The sequence below is a fragment of the Schistocerca serialis genome, chromosome 2, assembly GCF_023864345.2.
Source record: "Schistocerca serialis cubense isolate TAMUIC-IGC-003099 chromosome 2, iqSchSeri2.2, whole genome shotgun sequence".
Taxonomy (NCBI): Eukaryota; Metazoa; Arthropoda; class Insecta; order Orthoptera; family Acrididae; genus Schistocerca; species Schistocerca serialis.
The window spans coordinates 380,935,012-380,942,463 of NC_064639.1; the positions used below are offsets into that span (position 1 = coordinate 380,935,012).

The following is a 7,452-nucleotide window of genomic DNA, read 5'->3' on the forward strand; positions in this document are numbered from 1 at the left end:
CTGACCAGTCCATGGTTTTCCAGTATCTAGGGTCCAAAAAAAAAAAAAAATGGTTCAAATGGCTCTGAGCACTATGGGACTCAACTGCTGTGGTCACCAGTCCCCTAGAACTTAGAACTAATTAAACCTAACTAACCTAAGGACATCACACACATCCATGCCCGAGGCAGGATTCGAACCTGCGACCGTAGCAGCAGCGCGGCTCCGGACTGGAGCGCCTAGAACCGCACGACCACAGCGGCCGGCTCATCTAGGGTCCAACCGATACGGTCACGTGCCCAGGAGAGTTCCTGCAGACGATGTCGTGCTGCTAGCAACGGTACTCACGTCGGTCGTCTGCTGCCATAGCCCAGTAACGCATATTTTGCCGCACTATCCTAACGGGTACGTTCCTCGTTCGTCCCACATTGATTTCTGTGTTTATTTTACGCAGTGTTGCTTGCCTGTTGGCACTGACATCTCTACGTAAACGCCGCTGCTCTCGATAGTTAAGTGAAGGTCGTCGGCTACTGCGTTGTTTGTGGTGTGAGGTACCGCCTGAAAGGTGGTTTCCCATTCCACTCTTGACACTGTGGATCACGGAATACTAAATTCCCTAAATATTTCCAGAATTGAATGTTCCATATGTCTGGCTGCAACTATCATTCCGCGTTCAGAGTCTGTTAATTAGCGTTCTGCGGCCATAATAATGTGGGAAGCCTTTTCACATGAATCACCTGCGTACAGATGGCAGCTCCGCCAACGCACTGCCCTTTTATGCCTTGCGTGCGCGGTGCCGCCGCCATCTGTATATGTGCATGTCGATATCCACTGACTTTCGTCACCTCAGTGTAAATTTAACATATTACATCACAATAGTTGGCACCTGATTTGTAAACATCAAAGAACCAATTTTCGTCGACACGTAGCTGATGGGGCCGCCAGTCTCTCACGAACACGTCCTCATTTACCCACGCAAGTATTATGTTCACTCGCTTCGGTAAAGCTAAACTCCGTTAAGACGTAACTCAGCAGACGGAGGCTCACCATTAACTTCTGTAATATGACGATGATGATGACGCTGACTGCCACAAAGATCTCATAGCAGGTACACCTCGGTGATCTACTTTCGTGGCAGGATCAGAACCTGGATCCGCCACATGGAAATGGTCCAGACCAGTGGTGGAAACGCCACGAAAGCGCTGAAAAATTTGCATGTGGCTGGCAACTGTGTCGTGATGGACACGGCACCGTTGCGTGGCTGCTGGCGGCGCAACTTGAACCTCACGGTGGATGCGCCGGGCGCCGCCTGGCCGCGAGAGGGCAGAGTGACGTCAGCGCGGTGGAGCAGTGACGACCGGCGGAGGACCGGTGGCCAGAACTGGACAGGCACGCACTCCGGTGATTATTGCTCGTGTAGTAACGTTTTACGGATGTCTTGTCACGGCAACCACTAAAAAAACTATATCGCAGTTGATTATACGAGGCCTGTTCAGAAAGTAAGCTCCGATTGATTGCCAAATTCAAACCACAGTGAACATCAGAAATGTTTTACTTGCAACAATTAGCTACACCTTTCAGCTACTTCTCTACGTAGTCGCCGTTCTGACTTAGACTTTTGTCATAGCGTTGTAGCAACTTTTCAATAGCCTCATCATAGAAGGCAGCCGCCAGTGCTTTCCGCCAATTCTCCACGCTGGCCTACACCTCGTTGTCTGTGTCAAAATGTTGTCTTCAAAGACAGCGGTTCATGTGACCAGAGATGAAACTCAGGGGGAAACAATTGCGGACTGTATTGTGGGTAATCTCACATTTCCATTTGAAAACGATGCAGGAGCATCTTCATTGCCCCTGCAGAATGCGGCTGAGAATTGTCTTGAAGAAGAAACAGCACGACAGTTATGTAATGTTAGCTGCATAGCTTCAGGCGAAATTTCTCACCAGGCCCTCGTACTTGGCGGCAGACACTATTTCCTAGACATCTTTACGCACTCACTGCGAGCTCAGAATTGAGAAGAGCGACGTGATGCTAACTGGGGTTATACTAGAGACACTACCCAACACATCTGTGCAAAGCTTTATCGGATTTTCATAGTCGTTTCCATTTCGCGATCGATCGGAGCTTACTTTCTGAACGCCCCTCGTAGAATGATTAAAGTCTCCTCTAGCCGGCCGATGTGACCGAGCGGTTCTAGGCGCTTCAATCCGGAACTGCGCTGCTGCTACGGTCGCAGGTTCTAATCCTGCCTCGGGCATGGATGTGTGTGATGTCCTTAGGTTAGTTAGGTTTAAGTAGCTCTAGGTCTAGGGGACTGATGACCTCAGATGTTCAGTCCCATAGTGCTTAGAGCCGTTTCAACCATTTTTTTGAAAGTCTCCTCTAATTATTGCAGTGTGATTAAGGAACTTACGTAAAAGCGAACTTTGCCTTTCTATCAAGTTTTCGGTTGTATCAGGGGGTGAGTTTTGTGGTAGTTAAAAGGACCCTCTTATAATTTTATGCCCACCGTTGGTATCGAGTCTTGCCCAAATAGTCTCGCATGCAACTTCAGTTTCTATCTCGGTGGATTTGAGCTTCTCGTATACTGCGACAAACACACAACCTGCATTGCTGATTTCCCTATCTTTTTAGTATACGCTTAAATTTTCCCCGGCAGCTTCAGGTTTTAACAAGTTTTCTGTGCCTAGTCTGTTTGTCGTGTGACTAGGGTCTCCCGTAGGGTAGACCGTTCGCCGGGTGCAAGTCTTTCGATTTTACGCCACCTCGGCGACTTCCGCGTCGATGGGGATGAAATGATGATGATTAGGACAACACAACACCCAGTCCCCGAGCGGTCCCTTAGGATTGACATTCATCGAATGCTTCGGCAGTTAATCACTAGGGTTTTAATACTTTCACCTGCAGGAGGGTCTTCTTTCGATCTTACACTGATACATTTCGGTTTTCTACAGCTGTCGTTATCTGAACTGTATGGAGAGTCACCTAATCTAAGAAACCCTTGCGTGCACTTCACACACAGTCAGCTGCCTCTGATGTGGACGCTTAGCCCATTTAGGGAAACTCTACAACTCTGCCGGCCGCGGTGGTCTAGCGGTTCTGGCGCTGCAGTCCGGAACCGCGGGACTGCTACGGTCGCAGGTTCGAATCCTGCCTCGGGCATGGATGTGTGTGATGTCCTTAGGTTAGTTAGGTTTAAGTAGTTCTAAGTTCTAGGGGACTTAGGACCTCAGATGTTGAGTCCCATAGTGCTCAGAGCCATTTGAACCATTTTTTTCTACAACTCTTAGCCCTATGGCTTAAGGAGTTCACAACTGAGCTTGACACAGAACCTTTAGAGTCTCTGGTTCAAGCCTTCCACTCAACTCAGAACCAGGGGACAGGTTCCCTTCTGAGGAGAGTGCAGCAGATAGTGAGCCTTTTGGAAACTCCGTGAGCAAGGCTGGTATTCTCAACCCTCTCCACCAGTCACTGGAATGATCCAAGTATGACCTCAGTGCCCAGACGACAGGTGCAGTTTGCTACGAAGTGCGCCGCATTACGTAGTTGCTTCCAGCCTGGTCCCTCAATAGCTGCCGGAATAGCCTCTTGAGCATGGTGAATGAGGCCTCCAGACACACAAACTGAGTGTACCTCATGTTCCTTCCAATCCGTCTGTCTGCTTAACTGGGTGGCACACAGGCCGACACGGTAGCTCAGCGTGTTTGGTCAGAGGGTTAACTGCCCTCTGTAATAATAATAATAAAAAAACTGAGTTAATGGATGAAAGATGAACTTGAACTTGAAAATGCATCTTGGAACGTCCGCCCCGAACAAATACAACGAGCACTAACGAACAAAATGAGATCAACAAAAAAAAGGTGGTTACGTGCTTGCCTACCATGCACCGGGCCCGGGTTCGATTCCCGACCGGGTTGGAGATTTTCGACTGGGTGTTGTGTTGTCCTCATCATCTTTTCATCCTCATCACCGGCATGCAAGTCGCCCAGTGTGGCTCCGACTGAAATAAGACCCGCACTCGGCGGCCGAACTTCCCCTGATGTGGCCTCCCTCTTCCAATCCCATGCCATCGCTTCCCTATGGGGTACATTTGTCATTATACTCCGTGCGTTTGAACGCCTAACGGTTGATAGATACTTACCCTTTTGTGTTTTGTACTCCTGACGAGGGATAAAGCATATTTCCCCAAAACAGGTGAAGTTAGTCCCACTGGTTCAGTTTCAGTGAAAGACAGCACCTCGAACTTTGTTGGAGGGACTGGTATAACACTCTAAGTCTTCCTTGGTCCCTGTCTACCCTGTACAGGACGCCTAGACAGACAATTGACTCTCCACTCACAGTGAAGTGGACGAGTAATGTTAGGGCTCGTCAGTATAAACATTTTAGTAGTTACCCTTATTTTATTATTTTTGTCTAATGAGGGAATTGCCGTAATGAGGAAATGAGAGTTCCAGCACGTAAGTAACTTATTATCATAATTTAATCTAAAGATTTGTGTGAATGAAGACTTGCTCGCGGAACTCTTGGTCTGCACTAGGCGAAAAGGTAAAAATAAAATGGTAACAGTAGTACGTTCAGATGATGGTAACACTTCACAGCCAAAGTATTGGGTTCGTTCATAACTTATTTGTGTTTTTCCATAAGTTTAGTAATAAAAACAACAGATACGCATAACAGAGACTTGAGTCCCCAATAACATATCCTCCTTCACTATTTACAACCGTCTGATACTTCACAGCCAGTCAAAGTATTGGGTTCTGCATAAGTTCCTAATGTATTTCCGTGAGTTTAATATTAAACACAACGGACACACATAACAGAGACTTTAGTTCCCAATAATATATTCTCCTTCACTATTTACAACAATCTGCCAACACTGGAGTAACTCTTCGATTCCGCCACTATAGAAATCACGTTGTTTTGAGGCGAAGATGCCGTCCGGTGTGGCCGAGCGGTTCTAGGCGCTTCAGTCTGGAACCGCGCGACCGCAACGGTCGCAGGTTCGAATCCTGCCTCGGGCATGGATGTGTGTGATGTCCTTAGGTTAGTTAGGTTTAAGTAGTTCTAAGTTCTAGGGGACTGATGACCTCAGATGTTGAGTCCCACAGTGCTCAGAGCCATTTGAACCATTTGAGGCGAAGATCTCCTCGAGCCATGTTCGGAGCACAATTTCATCCGGAAAGAAAGTTCCTTGAATGTCGTTCGACAGGAAGCGCAATAGGCGAAATTCTGAGGGTGCAAGATAAGATGAATAAGGTTAGTGCGGAATGACTTCCCATTCCATCTCGTGTACAGCATTTTTTGCGAGTATAGCAGAATGCGGGCGGGCTTATCGTAGAGTAGCACCACGTCACGCAATCTTCCTGGTCTTTGTTCTTGGGCTGTGTCTGCAAAACGCCTCAGTTGTCGACAATACATGTCAGCAGTGATGGATACACCTCGGGCAAGCAATTCGTAGTACACCATACCGACGCTGTTCCTCCAGCTACATAACGTTATGTTTAGTGGATGAGAGGATGTCTTTGTACGAGGAGTTGCTGCTTTGTTTGGGCTCAACCGTTCCTTTCTTTTCCTTACGTTAGCAAAACGACACCTTTTCTCATCGCCAGTAACGATACCGTATGGGAGTGGTCGGTGTAGTTCACGAGCCAATTGATGACGAGCAACGAGAGACGAACATATGACCACCAGTTGATTTTTATGATTTTGGCTCAGGGCATGCGGTACCCATACACCCGATTTTTGAACCTTCCACAGTGCATGCATATCTCGCAAGATGTTGGAATGATCACGTTTCATCCTGTTTGACAGTTCTCGAGTACAATGACATGGAGCATCGTGGATTAATGCGTTTAAACTATCTTCATCAAACTCCGGAAGGTCTTCCTGAATTTGGAGAGTCACTAATGCCAAAATGACCCTTCTCAAAACGAGACCATTTTCTTGCGTGTTCTGTCCAGTGGCGTTATCCCCACACGTGGCGCAAATGTATCTGGCTGCCTCCTCTGTTGTCACCCCTCTATTGAACTCAAACAGAAGAATACGTCGGATGTGTTCCTATTTCTGCACTTTACACTCCATTTTCTAGCTTCCACAGCTCCACTCACTATCTCCAAATGACAAAATGGCAGTGTGTGAACTCAAGTAGGAGTGTGTTTCAAATGAAAACCTGAAAAGTTCCATAAAATTTGTTGTGCGATGTAGTTGGTAGGTGTCAGTAGTTTTCCTTGTGATTCAGAAAGTGACCAACAGGTGGCAGTGTGATGCTATAACGCAGGAGATGGCAGCAATGTCCAGAACGAGATGGCCGCCCCGCTATCAAAGTGCACAGTGACTGAGTAGCGATCTGTGATGCGTTTGCCCGTGGATCAGTCCAGGCTACCGCGTAGTGACGGACGATAACACTGCGTTAATCGAGGAGATTATAAAGAACAGACGCTTAACTCTGAACGAAATAACCACAGATTTGAAGATTGGTTCAGCGCAGAACATTGTTCACAATGTTATGCATTTCTGGGAGAAAATGATATAAGCGATGAGTCCTGGGTCATCCATCACCAACCAGAATCGAAAAGGTCAAGCAAAGAATTGCTCCACAACGCATCGCCGAAAGCAAAAAAAAAAAAAAAAAAAAAAAAAAATTCGCACTCAACCGTTTGCTGGAAAAGTCACGCTCATTCTCTTCCGGGATGCGAATGAAGTAATTGTGGAGCATTACGTGAACAGTGGAGTGAAGGTAACCAGTACTTCTTATTCAGACATGCTGCAAAATCAACTTCGCTCTGCGATCAGGAGTAAACGATGAGGACTTCTGACTTCTGGAGTATTGCTACAGATTGAGAACGCCCGACAGCATACAGCCCGTAATACGGTGAGACTCGAATGAGATTTTCACTCTGCAGCGGAGTGTGCACTGATATGAAACTTCCTGGCAGATTAAAACTGTGTGTCGGACCGAGACTCGAACTCGGGACCTTTGCCTTGCGCGGGCAAGTGCTCTACCAACTGAGCTACCCAAGCACGACCCGTCTCCACAACCGTAATTCCACCAGTACCTCGTCTCCTACCTTCCAACCTTACAGAAGCTCTTCTGCTAACCTTGCAGAGCTAGCACTCCTGGAAGAAAGGATATTGCGGAGACATGGCTTAGCCACAGACTGGGGGATGTTCCCAGAACGAGATTTTCACTCTGTAGCGAAGTGTGCGCTGATATGAAACTTCCTGGCAGATTAAAACTGTGTGCTGGACGGTAGGAGGCGAGGTACTGGCGGAATTACGGCTGTGGGGACGGGTCATGAGTCGTGCTTGGGTAGCTCTGTTGGTAGAGCACTTGCCCGTGAAAGGCAAAGGTCCCGAGTTCGAGTCTCGGTCCGGCACACAGTTTTAATCGGTTGAGACTAGTCAGGAAATGAAATTTGAATGTGTGGTACATCCTCCCTATTCCCCAGACTTCGCTCCTTGTGACTTTCATCTGT

At 47.5% G+C, this 7,452-nt stretch overlaps 1 non-coding gene across 1 annotated transcript; it reads right to left on the reverse strand.

Annotated features, from left to right (window-relative positions):
• Positions 1 to 6,922: 6,922 nt before the first annotated feature.
• Trnaa-cgc (transfer RNA alanine (anticodon CGC)) lies at positions 6,923 to 6,997 on the reverse strand. Its single transcript has one exon. It is a non-coding gene; the product is annotated as a tRNA-Ala (tRNA).
• Positions 6,998 to 7,452: the final 455 nt, after the last annotated feature.